This window comes from Somniosus microcephalus, unplaced genomic scaffold, assembly GCF_052327205.1.
Source record: "Somniosus microcephalus isolate GS21.2 unplaced genomic scaffold, FLI_Smic_1.0 unresolved_chr1, whole genome shotgun sequence".
NCBI lineage: Eukaryota > Metazoa > Chordata > Chondrichthyes > Squaliformes > Somniosidae > Somniosus > Somniosus microcephalus.
In genome coordinates, this window is record NW_028225179.1 from 56,714,970 (window position 1) to 56,734,083 (window position 19,114).

The 19,114-nt window shown below is 48.0% G+C and overlaps 1 long non-coding RNA gene across 1 annotated transcript in view; it reads right to left on the reverse strand.

The window, feature by feature from the left end:
- Positions 1-11,857, reverse strand: part of LOC147095323 (uncharacterized) — a 32,992-nt gene extending 21,135 nt beyond the window's left edge. The window contains exons 1-2 of the long non-coding RNA XR_015074780.1: positions 11,712-11,857; positions 5,473-5,603 (exon numbers count right to left, since the gene is read on the reverse strand). This is a non-coding gene — a long non-coding RNA (uncharacterized LOC147095323). The remainder of the gene's footprint in view (positions 1-5,472; positions 5,604-11,711) is intronic.
- Between the last annotated feature and the right edge of the window lie 7,257 nt (positions 11,858-19,114).

The window sequence follows — 19,114 nt, forward strand, 5'->3', positions numbered from 1 at the left end:
AACCTGTCAAGGTAAAGTGGGGACATCAGCCGAGACCAAGAGGCCCATGGGAGAAGTTGCAGATAGACTTTACTGGACCTCTACCGAAATCCAAGGGGAAAATGTACGGTTTGGTAATAATAGATCAATTTACTAGATGGGTTGAAGCATTTGCCACTAGAGATTGCACGGCAACGACCGTAGCACGAATAATGGCAGAGCAGGTTGTACCACGATGGGGGGGTCCCGCTGCAGATTGATTCAGACCAGTTAACACACTTTACAGGGAAGGTTATAAAGGAAACATGTGCATTATTAGGTATCAGACAAAGATTCCACATACCATACCACGCTCAGAGTTGAGGGATGGTGGAAAGGATGAACCAGACTTTGAAATTATCCTTAGCTAAAGCAATAGAAGACACGGGGAAGGGATGGGTAGTAGAGCTACTCCAGAGTACACTGATGAGCCTTAGAGCAACTCCGAATAGAACCACGGGGCTGACACCTGTCGAACTAATGACCAGACGAGCAATGACACTGCCGGAAGAAATCACTACCGGGGGTGGGGATGTAGGGCCCCTGAAGTATAGAATTAGGAGATGTATTAAACAATTGTGTATGCAATTACACGCTCTCAGACATGAGGCCAAAGACCAACAGATTATACGGGATCTAGAACATGATACACGGGACGACCACAAGGAGGTCCCAGCTGTAGGTAGCAAGGTGATGGCAAAAATAATACCAGCCAAACCAGGGCTAGCACCCAGATGGTCAAGACCTTACGAAGTATGAATGAACAGTGACACATGCGCTTGTATAGATGAATCCGGAACAGGTAAAGGAAGGTGGAAGCACTGGACTCAGTTAAAAATGACAAAAACAATGAGTAAGCCAGAGATGGTGCCTTTTGAGGAGAGCGAGGAGTATGCTAGAAGGTATAAAGAATGGGAAGGGGAGTTTCTACATATATTAATGCTAGGGCTGTGCGGGATGTTAATATTATACGTCGTGGTTTGCATCTTCAAGTATATCTGGAAACAGAGCCACAGACCAAGAAATGAACCAGACGTACAACAGTTTGAACTGATAGAATTATGCCATTCTTATCCGTTCTAATTGGCTGGTGACGACTGGCCCCCTTTATTTATCTTTACAGGAACGATAAATGCAGAAAAAAATGAAGTGGAGCATCATTCGCGCTCTCATCGGAATTCTATGGCTAAATATAAGCGCTGGGTCTAGTGGGAGGCGCGAGCAACTCGGGAGTTTATGGTCAAATATACATAGAAACTTGGAAGATAGGAGCAGGAGTAGGCCATTCGGCCCTTCGAGCCTGCTCCGCCATTCAATGAGATCATGGCTGATCATCCAAATTCAGTACCCTGTCCCTGCCTTCTCCCCATATCCCTTGATCCCTTTAGCCTTAAGAAATATATCCAACACTTTCTTGAATATATTTAATGAACTGGCCTCCACCGCCTTCTGTGGCAGAGAATTCCACAGGTTCACCACTCTCTGGGTGAAGAAATTCCTCCTCATTTCAGTCCTAAATGGCTTACCCCTTATCCTTAGACTATGACCCCTGGTTCTGGACTCCCCGGCCATCATAAACATCCTTCCTGCATCTAGTCTGTCCAGGCCTGACAGAATTTTATAGGTTTCGATGAGATCCCCTCTCAATCTTCTAAACTCCAGCGAGTATAAGCCCAATCGACACAATCTCTCCTCATACGTCATTCCTGCCATCCCAGAGTCTGCAGTGGGACTTCTGATGCTCTTTGGTATCGAACTGACTTCAAACATAACCATCATCCAGAATGGAATCAAGATGCCCACCAACAATACGCCACCATTAGAACGGGGGGCGGCTTCGGGAAACGAATGCGATATGACTGTGTACTGTGATTATTGTGAATACGAAAGTACAGCTAACAGGACTTTGTTTCTCCGGGTCACGGAGGGCGAAGGGATTAAAATAGAGTGCCTACGTACTAAGGACAATGTTCAAATAATTCCAAAGTTTCAAGAAAGAAAGGGATATTTCGTAGATACAGGATTCGGATTCAATAAAGCAGTTGAGATTACACCAAATTACATAGGGCTCCCATATTTGGGACAGAGTTCAAATACACTAAATTGGCCCAAAATAGGTAAAAGACAAAGGGGAATGATAGGAGGTTATAATGCAGGATGTTATAATGCAGAACGCAAAAAGGGATCCAGGCGAGTACAAATATTACAGATGGAAATCAGGGAAAGGACGGAGGGGATAGGGTTACAAAGGAAAGGCAACAAGCATAAAAACACCCTCACTCCACTAACTTGCCCACCAATGGAAAAAGGGGCACCCGGGGGTTTAATAACAAGGAAAACACAAGATGAGGTGTACTTTAGTGTAACACAGAACTATTAAGGTTGCCATTAATATGAGTACTCTAGAGATGCCTGCGATGTGTAACAATCATACAAAACAAATATGGAACTCCCTGTGGGTAAAACAATTAGAGGGTCCACAGGGAAAATCTCTCTTACAAAGACGTAAGAAAAGGGGAGCACTGTAAATGGCCGGAGCAGGGTATGCGGCCGGGTTAGCAACAGTTAATAGCTTGGACATAGAAGGAGTAAACGAAGGAGTAGAGGAACTACAAGCAAAAATAAAGAAGTTACTAAAACAAGCCACTGGAAATAGCCAGCAATTGGCACTGGCAGGAAAACAAATGATAATGCAATTGTTGGGGGTGGGAGAGGTAGTAGCCCCCCATGCAGAAACAATCAATACAATTATTGATCGACTTGACAAAGCTTCTCGCCAAACCCATAAGGGACTAGTATGTGCCATGTATGACTCATGGCTATTGTCAAATGCTCAGCATAACATGAGGCAAATAAATAATGGACAGATCCCTGACTGGATTACTAATGAGGATCTGGAACCTTGGATTGACACAAATAAAAGCCTATGTAAGGGGCGTAAAATGGGACAAGTATACCGGGCAGGTAATTGTCTGACCCCATGGACTAAGGTGATTGGCTTTGTACTGGCCATCCCACAACTCCCAGAAGAGGGACAGCCGCTATACGACGTGATTAATATAGGAGAGATACAAAGGGAAAGTTGGGTTAAATATCATGATGTCCCTACCAAGGCACTTTGGGAAGGGGATGAAGATAATAAACAGAAGAATGGAACCTTAAGGGGGGTGGTAATGGACGGGTGCCACCACAAGGGAAGGACATGGGCATGCACACCGCCCCCCCCCACCGAGGGAGACACATCCGAGTGCGGATTCACAAAAACCACCAATTGCACCCTTGAGGTACACCCAAGGGGGATACACCGGACAAGGGTAGCACCAAGGAACAACGGGACATTTTGTGTCACCACAACTCAACAGAAATATGAATATCAAGATATGATTCGTCCCATTCCCCAACCAAACTTTTGTTTTGATCCAAAGATATCTACACAGATAGGACATCAATATATACACCCACCAAGACCACAGGAAACGAAAACATGGTCACTTGATAGTTTGGTACTTAATAAAGAGGTTGAAGCTTATGTCATACCAGAGCCCAAGGCAATTCCTAAGTTAGAGGAAGAGGAGGCTTGGAAGAAATTACAGCAGGAAACAAAGGAAATTTTAAAGTATTATCATAAAATAGAGGAAGACTTAAAGAAACAACAAAAAGACATTGGTACAACATTAGCAGAAACTCCTTGGTACAGTAAGATCTGGAATTGGGGGCTAAATGTCGATATACACCCCTGGATCAGGATCATGTCACATGTGCTGGTAGTTGTGCAAGGCGCCGTATTAATGATCCTTTTGTTCTTACTTTGTGGATATTGCCGATGGCGAAAGAACCACAACCTAGCACAGGCCATAACCAGACGAATGACGAAGGAAGAAGAGAAAGAAACACTGTTGCTAACCACCAACAAGCAAGGGGTAGGGCGTGAGGAGAATCATTATGAAGACTGCGTTTAGGATTGCGGAAGTATGAGTACTAGACACCCTGGCTTGGTACCACTAGGGCGACGGTCCTCATAGCAAACAATCTTAAACTGCAGCATATTGGCCATATTGGGTCAAACTGACCAATGGGCCATAAGGGGGTACTGAAGTAGCCAAATTACTATTATATCTTAGTTTTTATGTTAGAATATGTATAATTTAGTTTTTATGTTAGAATATGAATACTGCAGCACCAATGTGCAAGGCGGAAATAATGGGTTAATCCCTACCCCGAGTTAAACGATAGAGGTCTGTATATTGCATTTACCCAGCTAAGTTTTAAAACATGATTAAGTGACTTCAAATGCTGAGAGATTAAACTGCAGAACAACTCATGGGAAGATTGAGGAGGATGTCTGTTTGGCCAGGCAAGGCAACACATATGCGAGATAACGCACCTAAGAATTTGTTTGTTGTAAATCACAACAGGGTTCCATTCTTCAAAGTATGGTGGGACTAATCAGAGTGTGCTTGCTTTGCAGAGGTAACCCGAGATGAGGCCAAAGTCGGTGCTTTGCACGCCTTAACGAGGACTGTTATCTTAAGACAACATGTAACAAGCAAAACCACCTGGCTACGGGGAAATGGATGGTTGTAGAGCAATTAAGATGCGGTCCACAGTCACAGGAGGCGACAGGACCAACTGATAACAGAAATGTGGGATTTGTGGGCGGTAAGAAGATGAAATGTCAGAGTTTATAATTGCCATTTAGCTATAACTCTGTATATGCTGATAAGCTTTATCCCCGCCCCGAGGGCAGGGGTTTGATTTTTGTATAACTGTGATTGTTGCTAGGGAATCGGTGGAGTCAGATCCGAGAGGGCTCCCAGAAGGTTCTCCCCAGGCCTGTGAATAAAGACCATTTTGAACCATCCTTCACTCGAAGTCGGTCATCTGTACCAAAGCTAAGCGTCGACTTCATATATCACTTAGTCCGCTCTGAGGGGGAAAGGGTTAAGTGTTGACCTGGCACAACACCAGGTCCACTTTTCAGGATACAACAGTCGATACATGCAGAGAGAGGGGGACTGAGATTGAGGCAGAAGGAGGGACCGAGGCAGAGAAGAGAAAGGCAGAAAGCGTGAGACACAGTGAGGCAGAGAGAGAGAGAGAGAAGAGAGACAGAGCAAAGGTGAATGAGAGAGAGAAAACGAGGCGAAGAGATAGAGCCATTGAGAAAGAAAGAGACGAGATTGAAGCAGAGTGAGTTGAGGCAGAGAGAGAGAGAGAGAGAGAGAGAGAGAGAGATTGATTCAATGAGGCAGATAGAGAAAAAACCAAGACAGAGGATGGACAGGTTAGATTGAGTGTAAATCTGCCTCTACACTGTCCCATCAAACGATCTGTGGGTCTGATGCAATAGATGTCTATTTCCAATCTGCCTGAAGGCAGCGTTTCAAGTTTAACAGCTTGAACCCCAAACGGTCAGAGTGCTGACGCTCTGGGACAGCCATCTTATCTCAGTACCTTTCTGAATGTGTTATTGGACACTTGGCGAGATCCCCTGTGCCAGTTTCCTCTTCCCATTTCCTGCGATTCCCAAATCTTCTCCCAGTCTCATTTCATCCCCGGACACCATGTCCTCCAGCACATTGATCCTAAAGAGAAATAAGACACGGATGTGAAGTTGTGATCAATGCAGTAAGTTTTATTTCTGAGTACAGCCCATTATTCTGACAGCAGTAATACAGGGTCAGGGGTTACGGGGCCTAAACAATCAAACAGAGCCTGCTTCCCGTGAAGGAAGGTTCCATTCAGTGAGAGCGTGGAGAGCTCGGACTGGTGGGAATCCATCACTGGATCTTTCACTGTTTCGGTCTGCAACATCCAAACCCACCGGGGAAGGATAGTGGGACAGACAGATACGTAGGGCGAGTTGGATCAGTCGCCGGAACTGGTGAACTATTCCAAATAGAGATTCAGTTGCTGAGGGTTTGCAGGAGTTGGTTGCTGCTGTTAAATACCAGAATCAAATGAAACCGAATGCTCCAATTTAAACAGAAAATACACACACCCCACACCTCTTACTGGCGAGATTTAGGGGTCAAAGTATTTAAATCAGTAAAAGCTTGTGGACAGGTACTAAAATAATTAAAGAGGCTAATGCAATGTTGGTACTTCAGCTGTAGAGAGCTCTGGAAAGACCCCATCTGAAGAATTGCATTCAGTTCTGGGCACCGCACCTCAGGAAGGATATACTGGCCTTGGAGAGAGTGCAGCACAGATAGACCAGAATGTTACCAGGGTACCAAAGGTTAAATTATTTATTTTATTCATTTCTGGGATGTGGGCATCGCTAGCAAGGCAAGCATTTATTGCCCATCCCTAATTGTCCTCGAGAAGATATTGGTGAGCCGCCTTCTTGAACCGCTGCAGTCCATGTGGTGAAGGTACTCCCACAGTGCTGTTATGGAGGGAGTGAGGGAGTTCCAGGATTGTGAGGAGAGATTACATAAATTGGGCTTGTATTCCATGGAATATAGAAGGTTAAGGGGCGATTTAATTTGATTGAGGTTTTAAGGATGTTAAAAGGAATTGTCAAGGTAGAGAGAGAGAAACTATTTCCACTGGTTGAGGAGTCTAGGTCAAGGGGACATAATCTCAAAATCAAAGCCAGGCCATTCAGGAGAGAAGTTTGGAAACACTTCTTCACGCAAAGGGAGGTAGAAGTATGGAACTCTCCCACAAAAAGCAGTAGATGCTCGCGTAATTAATAATTTAATTCCCAGATCAATAGATTTTTGCCAGGCAAGGGTGGAGAAAGGATACAGAGCCAAGGCAGGTGGATGGAGTTATGATAGATCAGCCACTATCTCACTGAATGGGGGAACAGGCTCGAGGGGCTGAATAGCCGACTCCTGTTCCTTCCTCCACTTTATAGAGTGTCAGCATCGAGCCCTCAAAGGCACGTAAAATACTGAGCTCCCTCTTCATTACCTAGACATTACCACTGTTACTCTGTTCCCCTCCCCGCTCCATACCATTTCTGTTCCTGAATTTATAAACTTGAATATAGAAAATTAAAGGATGCGATCATTGAGGTTTTATGATGATCGAGAGATACTATTTCATCTGGTGGGAGTGTCCAGAACAAGGGGCAAAAGCTTAAAGTTAAAGCTAGGCCGTTCAGGTGTGATGTCAGGAAGCACTTCTTCACACAAAGGGTAGTAGAAATCTGGAACTTTCCCCAAAAAGCTGTTCAAGCTGGAGCTCAATTGAAAAGTTCAAGACTCAGATTGATATATTTTCATTAGCTAGGGTTCTGTTCATAGACACACACATCAGCACAAGAGGCACATGCAGAAACACCTACAGAGACATACCCACATATACAAACACACACAAAAACACACGTATAGTGGGACACAGAAACACATGCATGTAGAGACACAAACAGACTGAGCAGCAGAGATCGGGTTAAGATTGTAGGTGGATTGAGATCAGTGACAGAGAGAGAGGTTTTAAACAGGATTTGAAGGCACTTGTTCGGTACGTAACAGCCAGTCTGCCGATTTAGGGCCTAGTGTGGTACAAATCTGACCTCTCACCAAGGACTGTGTTTCAACTCCCCACATTCATTGTACACAAGACCTTCAGATCGGATGGGGTGAAAGGTCAGAGATTTGACCCTCTGTGACCCTCAGCCCCTTGCTGAAGATTGTTTCGAGTGCTGTACCATGTCTCTTCAGAATTCACCGTAGAATTACATAGTATTTACAGCACAGAAACGGGCCAGTCAGCCCAACAGGTCCAGCCGGTGTTCATGTTCCACACGAGCCTCCACCCACCTTACTTCACCTCACCCTATCATCATATCCGTCTATATCTTTCTACCTCGTACTTATCCAGCTTCCCCTTAAAGGCACACTGCTATTCACCTCAACTACTCCATGTGCCAGCAAGCTCTACATTCTGACTACTCTCTGGGTGAAGAGGTTTCTGCTGAGCTCCTTATTGGATTTATTAGTGACTATCTTATGTTTTTGACCCCCAGTTTTGGATTCCCCACAAGTGGCAACATCTTCGTCATCTACCCGATCAAACCCCTTCATAATTATACAGATCTCTAATAAATAACCCCTCGGACTTTGCTTCTCTAGAGAAAAGAGCCCCAGCACGGTCAGTCATTCTGGATACTTAGAACCTCTCAGTTCTGGTATCATTCTCGTCAATCTTTGTTTCACCTTCTCCAGTGTCTCTCTATCCTTTTCATAATATGGAGACTAGAACTGTACAGAGTGCACCAAGTGTGGTCTAACCAAGGTTCTAACAGAATCTACAAGTTTAACATAACTTCGCTGCTTTGCAATTCGATCTCTCTAGAAAGAACCCCAGTGCTGTGTTTACATTTTCATGGCCTGTTTAAAACGCTCCTGAAAACCGAACTCTTTGACCAAGCTTTTGGTCATCTGCCCCAATATCTTCTTATGCGGCTCCTGCGAAGCGCCTTGGGACATTTTACTATGTTAAAGGTGCTATATCAATACAAGTTGTTCCATTTACTCTATCTAAACAATTCTTCATTTTAGAACACCTCGATCAAATCTCCTCTTAACCTTCTCTGCTCTAAGGAGAACAATCGCAGCTTCTCCGTCTATCCAAGTAACTGTAATCCCTCATCCCTGAAACCATTCTAGCAAGTCTCTTCTCCAAAGCCTTCACGTCCTTCCTAGTGTGGTGCCCAGAATTGACACAATACTGCAGCTGAGGCCAAACTCGGGTTTTATACAGGTTTACCATCGATTCCTGGCTTTAGTACTCTACGCCTCTATTTATACAGCCCAGGATCCCATAGGCTTTATTAACTACAATTGCTTTGTTAACCTGTCTTGCCACCAAAGATTTGTGCACAAACATCCCCCCAGGTCTGTGTTCGTGCACCCCTTTTAAAATTGTACCATTGCGCTTGCATTGTCTCTTCTCATTCTTCCTCCCAAACTGTATAACCTCACACTTTTCTGTGTTGCAATTCATCTGCCATGTGTCTGTCCAATCCACCAGCCTGTCTACATCCTCTTGAAGTCTATTACTAACTTCCTCACTGTTTTAAACACTTCAAAGATGAGTCAGTTGCAAATTTCAAAATTGTGCCCTTTATCCAAATCCAGGTCATGAATATATATCAAAAACTGCAGTTACCCTGGTACTGATCCCCGGGGAACACCACTGAATACCTCCCCTTCCACTCCAAAAAACAGCATTCAGCACAACTCTGTTTTCTAACCCTTAGACAATTTTGTATCCCTGCTGCTACTGCTTCTTTTATCCCACAGGCTTCAATGTTGCTAACAAGCCTATTACGTGGTACCTCATCAAACGCCTTTTTAAAGTCCATATACACAGCATCAACTGAACAGCCCTCATCAAAAGCCTCAAATCAAGTTTGTCAAAATGACAGAGAAACTCTTTCCTCTCGTGGTGGCGTCCAGAACAAGGCGGCATAATATTTACATTATAAATAGTCCATTCAGGGGTGAGGTCAGGAAGCACGTCTTCACACAAAGCCGAGTGGAAATCTTGAACTGTCAAACGGCCTAGTTTGGCAAAAAACTGACCTCTCACCAAGGACTGTGTTTGAAATCTCCACATTCATTTTACACAAGACCTTCAGATTGGTAGGGGTGAAAAGTCAGAGTTTTGACCCTCTGACACCCAGCCCCTTGCTGAAGATTGTTTCGAGTGCTGTACCATGTCTTTTCAGAATTCACCACAGAATTACATAACGGCAATCCAAAAGGTCTTCTTTAGGCATATTAACAGAAAAAGGGTCGTCAGAGGAGAGGTGGGGCCTATTAGGGACCAAAATGGAGAACTACTGGTGGAGGCAGAAGGCATGGCTGAGGTACTAAATGAGTACGTTGCATCGGCGTTAACTAAGGAAGAGGATTTGTCAAAGTTATGGTAAACGAGGAGATTGCTGGGATACTGGATGAGATAAAATAGATAAAGAGGAGGTACCAGACAGACTGGCGGTAATTAAAGTGAATAGGTCACCCGGTCCGGATGGGATGCACCCGAGGTTACTGTGGGGAGTAACGGTAGAAATTGCGTTGGTGCTGACCACAATCTTCCAATCTTCCTTAGATTACAGGGGTGGCGCCAAAGGACTGGAGGATTGCAAATGTTACACCCTGGTTCAAACAAGGAGAGAAGAATAAACCTGGCAATTACAGGCCAGTCAGCTTAACCTTGGTGGTGGGAAAGCTTTCAGAACTCCCTGTGTGGTCTAACCAAGGTTCTATACATGTTTAAAATACCTTCTCTGCTTTGTATATCTATCACTCTAACTTTTGCTAGTTTATTAATTATTTCACCCTTTCTATTTTATATGTCTTGATCTCTCTTCTCATCCCTTCTTCCAATGTCATGTTCACCTTTTTCATCTACCTAGTAAAAACTGAGGCAAAGTAACTATACAATATTTCTGAAACAGAAACAAAAAATGCTGGAAATACTCAGCCAGTCAGGCGCTGCAAATACTCAGCAGGTCAGGCTTTTGTATCCAATATTTCTGCCATTTCGCTGTCATTACATGTTGGTTTGTCTTGTGATCCTTTTGTGGCTCTGTCCCTATCCTGAATTTCCTATTATTTATGTGCCTGTACAATACTTCACTATTTCTTTTTATATTCCTTGATAATTAAATTTTGCAGTTCCTTTTCACCTTCCTAATTGTTTTTCTTATTCTTTCCCAGCCTCTTCCAATTACCTTTTGTCATCCTCTCCTTTATTTTCACTATACTCAGCATTTTTCTTCAGTATCCATTTTACCCTCATCTCTTTATTCATCCCTGGTGTTTTATTATTGGCTAGTTTGTTCTTGTTTTGTAGTGGAATATAATTCTCCTGAACTCTATTGCTCACTTTTTTAAATATTTCCCACTGCCGTTCTCTCTCTTTGTCTGTCTCTTCTGTTCCATGTTTATCTTCCCTAGTTCCATTGTCAACACCTCAAAATCAACTTTTTCACAATCGTATTACTAGTTTTGTTTTTCTCAATCATTATGTTGTGATCGATAGTGTAGATTTTCACCCAAGCTTACTTCTCTTAACCGCTCTGGTTCATTTCCCATTGTAGATCCGTCAGTGATTGCTCTCTGGTTGGGCTTCTTACGTACTGGGTAAGAAAGGAGTGCTGAACACACTGTAAATACTCCATTCCCTTTTCCGCTTTCCCTACCTCTTCGACAGATCACTTGGTGTAGTTAAAATCTCCCATGATTAGGATATGTATTTTACACTTTTTATACTTTTGCTGACATAGTTTCCTTCCACTGCTAGGCGGTCTCTACAATAACAAGTTTAGCATTAATTCAACATGACCGAGAGCTCTGCTCCCCCGAACCATCTGTGTCCTATATGGAAATACGCGCAGATCAGCAGGAATCGCTTGTCAATTGCTCTAAAATTTCAGATAAATTTACGAAATAACCACTCTGCTTCAATTACAGAGACAGGGGGGAGGGAGAGAGAGAGGGTACACTGTACAGTGTAGAACTGTCCCATCAAACACTCCCGGGGCGGGCGGAGAGGACAAGAGTCCGGCCGCTGTGCTGAGCCTAGATCAAACTGCTTCAGTCACAGCTGGAGTCTGGGGGCCGAGTCTGGGCCCCGCACTTTAGGGAGGATGAGGGTCCGGCTAACTCTCAGCCCCGCTTATCCCCTCCCCGACTGCGCCCGCAGCGACTCAGTCCCGGGACACTCACCCTCAGCCCCCTAGGCCGCGGGTCCAGGCGGTGACGATCCTCCGGCCAATCCATTCCAGCTCCGCTCTCTCGGAGTCACCACCTCACTTTCCGCCATTCTGTTTTCCTTCAATAACCGCCTTCATCCGGGGACCCAATACATGCGCAGTGCGGCCTCACAGCGCGCACAGCATCGGTGTTATCCGCCGCTGCTATTGGCTGAACAAAGCTGATTGACAGCGCACCACCATTCGGGGCCCGGTGCAGCGACCCACGCCCCGCCCATTTTCGCTGTCGGAGGCGGGGTCGTGTTGCTCCGGATTTAAATCTCACGGCCGTTAAACCGCCTCAGCGGCAGTGACGTCATGTACCCGGCAACGCGGGCTTTGTGACGTCAATAACCCGGCAACGGGGTCTGTGTGACGTCAGTAACCTGGCACCAGGTGCAGGGAGGGCACTGACCCCACAGGATGGCCGTGCACACAGTAACACCACCTGAAAATCATCGCACCGTTCACAGCGGGGAGAAACCCTACTGTTGGGGTCGCTAGAAATCAACAGGCTCTGAGACTTTTGTTGCAGGAAAGGCAAGTATGTTACTTTATTCACTCTCCATGAGGACTGAGGGTCTCAGCCTCGTTGCAGGGCTATGACGTCATCACGCTACCGACGCTCTTAAAGGGACCCTGCCCCGATAACCCAACCCAGTACGTACATATAACAACATTGGCTATACATAGTGAATTGTGTTATTGTCCCGATGTGGTCTCCGCCACATACGTCCCCCCAGAATTCACTAGCACTGGCAATGTCAGTTGTTGGGGGGCCGGATCACACGGTCGGAACGGCTCCTCAATTCCGGGGTGGGGACCGGGGGGTTCGTCGGAGGAGGGACCTCGGGCACTCGGTGGTGGACTGAGGGTGCAGAAACCGGAGGTCGGCCCCGCCTCGGGGGCTGTGCCAACTCAACGGGTCGGTCCAGATCCAGGTGGGCCGGCTTAAGATGGTCCACGGAAATGCAGTCCGGCTTACCGCCGACATCCACTGCGTAGGTCTTGTCCCCAGTTTCGAGGACGCAGAATGCTCCATTGTAGGGTGGCTGAAGAGGTCGTGGTGGACGAAAACGTACTCCGCCGCACGAAAGTCGAGCGGAACGTTGGACTGTGGGAGGCCATGCTGCGACGTGGGCACCGGCGCAAAAACCTTGGCGTTGTCCTGAAGGTCGGACCGCTGCCGGGCTGCGGACCAAGGTTCCGTTGCGTTGGGGACGAAATCCCCGGGAACCTGCAGCGGCTGTCCGTAGACGAGCTCGGCGGACGAGGACTGGAGGTCCTCCTTGGGGGCGGTCCTGAGTGTTTACGGGAAGGTTTCCTGGACCAATATGTCGAGGAACCAACCAGAGCTCAGGCCATCTTAGACTGGGTATTATGTAACGAGAAAGGATTAAATAGCAATCTTGTTGTACGAGGCCCCTTGGGTCGGAGCGATCATAATATGATTGAATTATTCATTAAGAGCAGTTTAAGATTCAACAATGGAGGACAAAGGGATTAATTAAGAAAGGGAAAATAGAATATGAGAGTAAGCTTTCAGGGAACATAAAAACTGACTGTAAAAGCTTTGTGAAGAGAAAAAGATTGGTGAAGTCAAGCGTAGGTCCCTTGCAGTCAGAATCAGGGGAATTTATAATGGGGAACAAAGGAATGGCAGACCAACTAAATACATATTTTGGTTCTGCCTTCACAAAGGAGGACACAAATATCCTCCCAGAGATGCCGGGGAATATAGGGTCTGATGAAAGGGTGGAACTGAAAGAAATCAGTATTTGTAGGGAAATGGTGTTAGGAAAATTGATGGGACGGAAGGCCGATAAATCCCCAGGGCCTGATAATCTACATCCCAGGGTACTTAAGGAAGTGGCCCTAGAAACAGTAGATGCATTGCTGGTCATCTTTCAGAACTCGATAGACTCTGGAACAGTACCCATGGATTGGAGGGTAGCTAATGTTACCCCACATTCAAAAAAGGTGGTAGAGAAAAACCGGGGAAATATAGACCAGTAAGCCTGACATCGGTAGTGGGGAAAATGCTGGAGTCCATTATAAAAGATGTAATAGCAGAGCACTTGGAATGCAGTGACAGGATTGGACAAAGTCAACATGGATTTACAAAAGGTAAATCATGCTTGACTAATCTACTGGAATTTTTTGAGGATGTAACTGGTAAAATAGATAGGGGAGAACCAGTGGATGTGGTGTACTTGGACTTTCAGAAGACTTTCGATAAGGTCCCACATAAGAGATTATCGTGCAAAATTAAGGCACAAGGGATTAGGGGCAAGGTATTGACTTGGATAGAGAACTGGTTGGCGGACAGAAAGCAAAGAGTTGGAATAAACGGGTCGTTTTCCGAGTGGCAGGCAGTGACTAGTGGGGTACCGCAAGGATCGGCCCTAGGACCCCAGCTGTTCACAATATATATTAATGATCTGGACGAGGGAATTGGATGTAATATCTCCAAATTTGCAGATGACACACAGCTGGGTGGGAGGGTATGCTGTGAGGAGGATGTCGTGAAACTCCAGTACGATTTGGACAGGTTGGGTGATTTGGCAGAAACATGGCAAATGCACTATATAATGTGGATAAATGTGAGTTTATCCACTTTGGTGGCAAAAACAGGAAGGCAGATTATTATTTGAATGGCAATAGATTGGGAGAAGGTGAAGTGCAAAGAGACCTGGGTGTTCTTGTGCACCAGTTGCTGAAGGTAAGCATGCAGGTGCAGCAGGCGGTTAAGAAGGCAAATGGTATGTTGGCCTTCGTAGCGAGAGGGTTCGGGTACAGGAACAAGGATGTCTTGCTACAGTTGTACGGGGCCTTGGTGAGACCGCACCTTGAGTATTGTGTGCAGTTTTGGTCGCCTTACCTGAGGAAGGACGTTCTTGCCATGGATGGAGTGCAGCGAAGATTCACCAGGCTGATACCTGGGATGGCAGGAATGACGTATGAGGAGAGATTGTGTCGATTGGGCTTATACTCATTGGATTTTAGAAGATTGAGAGGGGATCTCATCGGAACCTATACAATTCTGTCAGGCCTGAACAGACTAGATGCAGGAAGGATGTTTCTGATGGCCGGGCAGTCCAGAACCAGGGGTCAGAGTCTAAGGATAAGGGGTAAGCCATTTAGGACTGAAATGAGGAGGATTTTCTTCACCCAGAGAGTGGTGAACCTGTGGAATTCTCTGCCACAGAGGGCGGTGGATGCCAGTTCATTAAATATATTCAAGAAAGTGTTGGATATATTTCTTAAGGCTAAAGGGATCAAGGGATATGGGGAGAAGGCAGGGACAGGGTACTGAATTTGAATGATCAGCCATGATCTCATTGAATGGTGGAGCAGGCTCGAAGGGCCGAATGGCCTACTTCTGCTCCTTTTTTCTGTGTATCTATGTCCCAGCATAACCCACGGGAGTCTGTCGATCCAAGTATCATCCCGGAGGCTGGCCCGGAGCGCGGCCTTCATGGAGCGATGAAACCGTTCGCACAGTCCGTTAGCCTCAGGGTGGTATGCTGTGGTGCGGTGGAACCTCAACCCGAGGCCTCGGGCGACAGCGTTCCAGAGCTCCGACATGAACTGGACCCCCGGTCGGAGGAAATGTCAGATGGGGCGCCGAACCGGGCGACCTAAGTGCTGATGAATGCCCGAGCCACATCGGCGGACGTCGTTGAAGACAGCGGGACGGCTTCCGGCCGTCGGGTGGTTCTGTCGACCATTGTGAGGAGGTGGATGAACCCGCGGAAGGGCGGCAGGGGCCCCACCAGGTCCACGTTAACATGGTCGAACCGCCTCTCGGGCACCGCGAAAGGCGCCAACGGGGCCTTAGTATGGCAATGCACTTTCGAGCATTGGCATACCACGCAGGTGCTGGCCCAGTCACGAACGTCTTTCCTGAGCCCATGCCAGACGAACTTATCCACCACCAGCTTCTGTGACGGCTTCCCGCCCGGGTGGGAAAGATTATGGACGGCATCGAAAACTTGCCGTCTCCACCCGTCCCGTCGGGCACGATGGGACGTGGTGCCCAACGGAGACGTTGCACAGGCGTGTGGTGCCGGCATCGTCGAATGCGACGTCCGCTAGTTGAAGGCCCGTGACCTGTCGGCCTGGACGTCCGGGTCGGATTCCTGGTCGGCCGCCATGCGGGTGTAGTCGATGCCGAGGTGTACGGCGCTGGCGACGGCTCGGGAGAGACAGTCGGCGATGGGGTTGTCTTTCCCAGCCACATGCTGGATGTCCATTGTAAACTCTGAGATGAAGGCCAGCTGGCGTTGCTGACGGGCCGACCATGGCTCGGAAGCTTTGGCCATGGCGAAGGCCAATGGTTTGTGGTCCACGAACGCTATGAACGGGCGAGCCTCCAATTGGAAACGGAAGTGTCGGACGGCGAGGTAGAGGCCGAGAAGCTCACGATCGAAGTTGCTGTACTTCCACTCGTTGGGGCAGAGCTGCCGGCTGAAGAAGGCGAGCGGTTGCCAGGTGCCGTTGACCCACTGTTCGTGGACGGCGCCGACCGCATAGTCCGAGGCGTCGGTGGTGAGAGCGATCGGCGCATCAGGTAACGGATGCGACAGCATGGTCGCGTTAGCCAGGGCCCTATTCGTGTCCCTGAAAGAATTGGCCATCTCCTCGGACCAGTCGACGGCGAGCTTGTCGGGCTTGCCTTTGAGGACCTTGTAAAGGGGCCGCATAAGATGGGCTGCTCGGGGGACGAAGCGATGGTAAAAGTTCACCATACCCAAAAACTCCTGCAGGGCCTTCACGGTGAGGGGTCGCGGGAAGTCCATCACGGCCTCCACTTTTGATGGCAGTGGCACCGCCCCGTCCTTTGTGATGCGGTGCCCGAGAAAGTCGATCAAGGACAGCCCGAACTGGCACTTGGCCGGGTTGACAATTAGGCCATGCTGGCTGAAGCGTTGGAAGAGAGTCCGAAGGTACGACACATGCTCAGACCTGGAGGCGCTGGCGATGAGGATGTTGTCCAGGTGTACGAACAGGAATGTCAGGTCCTGTAACACGGTGTCCATTAGGCGTTGAAAAGCCTGGGCGACGTTTTTGAGGCCGAATGGCATGCGGAGGAATTCGAACAGCCCGAACGGGGTGATCACCGCGGTTTTCGGGATGTCCTGCGGCCGGACAGGGACCTGGTGGTAACCCTGGACGAGGTCCACGTTCGAGAATACCACTTTCCCGGCCAGGCGGGCGGAAAAGTCCTGGATATGTGGAATCGGGTAGCGATCGGGGGTCGTAGCATCATTGAGGTGCCGGTAATCGCCGCACGGGCGCCACCCGCCACCTGGTTTCGGAGCGATGTGGAGGGGCGAGGCCCACGGACTGTTCAACTGGCGGATGATGCCGAGGCGCTCCATGGTGTCGAACTCGGCTTTAGCGATGGCGAGTTTCCCCGGGTTGAGGCGCCGAGCGCAGGTGTAGACGGGTGGACCGGTGGTCGAGATGTGGTGTTCTACCCCATGTTTGGTGGCAGCGGACGAGAATGTGGGCTTCGTGAGGTCTGGGAACTCGGCGAGGAGGCAGGAAAACTCATTGGAGGCCGAGAGTACGCTGGACAACTTCGTCATGCTGGACCTGCTGAGGGAACATGGGAGCGAGCTGAAAGTCTCAGCGTTGATGAGATGTCGGTTCTTGATGTCCACCAAAAGGCCATTGGCGCAGAGGAAGTCAGCGCCGAGAAGGGGGGTGGACACTTTTGCCGTGACAAAGTCCCAGGTGAACCGCTGCCCGCCAAAACAAAGCGCCACGCTCCATTTCCCGAAGGTGCGGATGGAACTGCCGTTGGCGGCTTCGAGGATGGGGCCATGGTTCCCCCCTTGCATGTCTGTGGTTGACGCGGGCAGGATGCTCACCTGGGCACCCGTGTCACAAAGAAAGCGATGTCTGGAGTCGGTGTCCGTAATAAATAACAACCTGCCTGAACGGCCGACAGCCATAGCAGCCGACGAGTGGTCTTTCATTTGTTCCAACACCGGAAAACTGCACGGGGGCCGGCACTTCCTGGCTTTGGGGCCGAACTGCGCATGGTAGAAGCAAAGGCTTGGGGGCTGCCACCGTTGGGCTGTATCGGTGGGGGCAGGGCTCCGCGTGGCCGTGCAGCACTGTTGCCCGGCGGAGAAAAATTTGTTGGCCTCCTTGGCCAGGTCGCGGAAATCGGTACTGGAAGAGTTGGCTAAAGCCGACTGTACCTGACCTGCCAGCTGTTGAAGGAACAGTTCCTTGAAGAGGAAGCACGGCCTGTGTGTGCCCAGGAGGGCCAGCATGTGGTCCATCAGCTCCAAGGGCTTGGAGTTGCCAAGCCCGGGTAGAGAGAGAAGCCAGCATGCGCGCTCGGCTTCGGTGAGTCCAAAAGTTTCTAAGAAGTGCGTTTTCAGCGTTTCGAATTTGTTGAGCTCTGGGGGGGTTCTCGAGCAGGCTCACGACTCTGGCCACGGTGGAGCTGCCGAGAGCAGAGACGACGTAGTAGTACCTCGTGTCGTCCGCGGTGATGTCCCGGAGTGCAAATTGAGCCTCGGCCTGGGCGAACCAAGCGGCAGCCTGTCGTTCCCAAAATTCGGGTAGTTTGATGGAAACGGCATTCGTCGCCATTTCGGATGAGGTCTTTGGAATCGTCCAAAAGAGCAGCGGGATCACCAATGTTGGGGTCGCTAGAAATCAACAGGTTCTCAGACTTTTGTTGCAGCAAAGGCAAAATGTGTGTTACTTTATTCACTCTCCATGAGGACTGAGGGTCTCAGCCTCGTTGCAGGGCTATGACGTCATCACGCTACTGACGCATGACGTCATCACGCTACCGACGCTCTTAAAGGGACCCTGCCCCGATAACCCAACCCAGTACGTACATACAACAACATTGGCTATACATAGTGAATTGTGTTTAGGTACATATAACAACATTGGCTATACGTTGTGAATTGTGTTATTGTCCCTATGTGGTCTCCGCCACAGTACAGTTGTTCCGTGTGTGGACGAGGCTACAACCGATCGTCCATCCTGGAGAGACACCCACTCCATGGAGAAACCGTGGAAATGTGGAGACAGTGGGAAGGGATTCAATTACCCGTCTGAGCTGGAAGTATCAATGTAATTACTGTAGAAATTACTTTTTTTACATTATTGCTTGTTCATTTTATGTGCTGTCTTTTTTATGTCTTTTATTTATGTTATGTTTGCTTTATTTATATTTAAAGTATGTATGCGTGTATATGTCGGTATGTGTTGTTTTGTGATGGCGCCGATGAAGATGGCTGCCGTCCTTGCGGGCTCCGTGCGTACCAGGCAGCTAAGTGTTCTTGCTGCTTGGTGCTCTCGGCTCGTCAAGAAAAAAGCATTTCACTGACTAGATTTCAC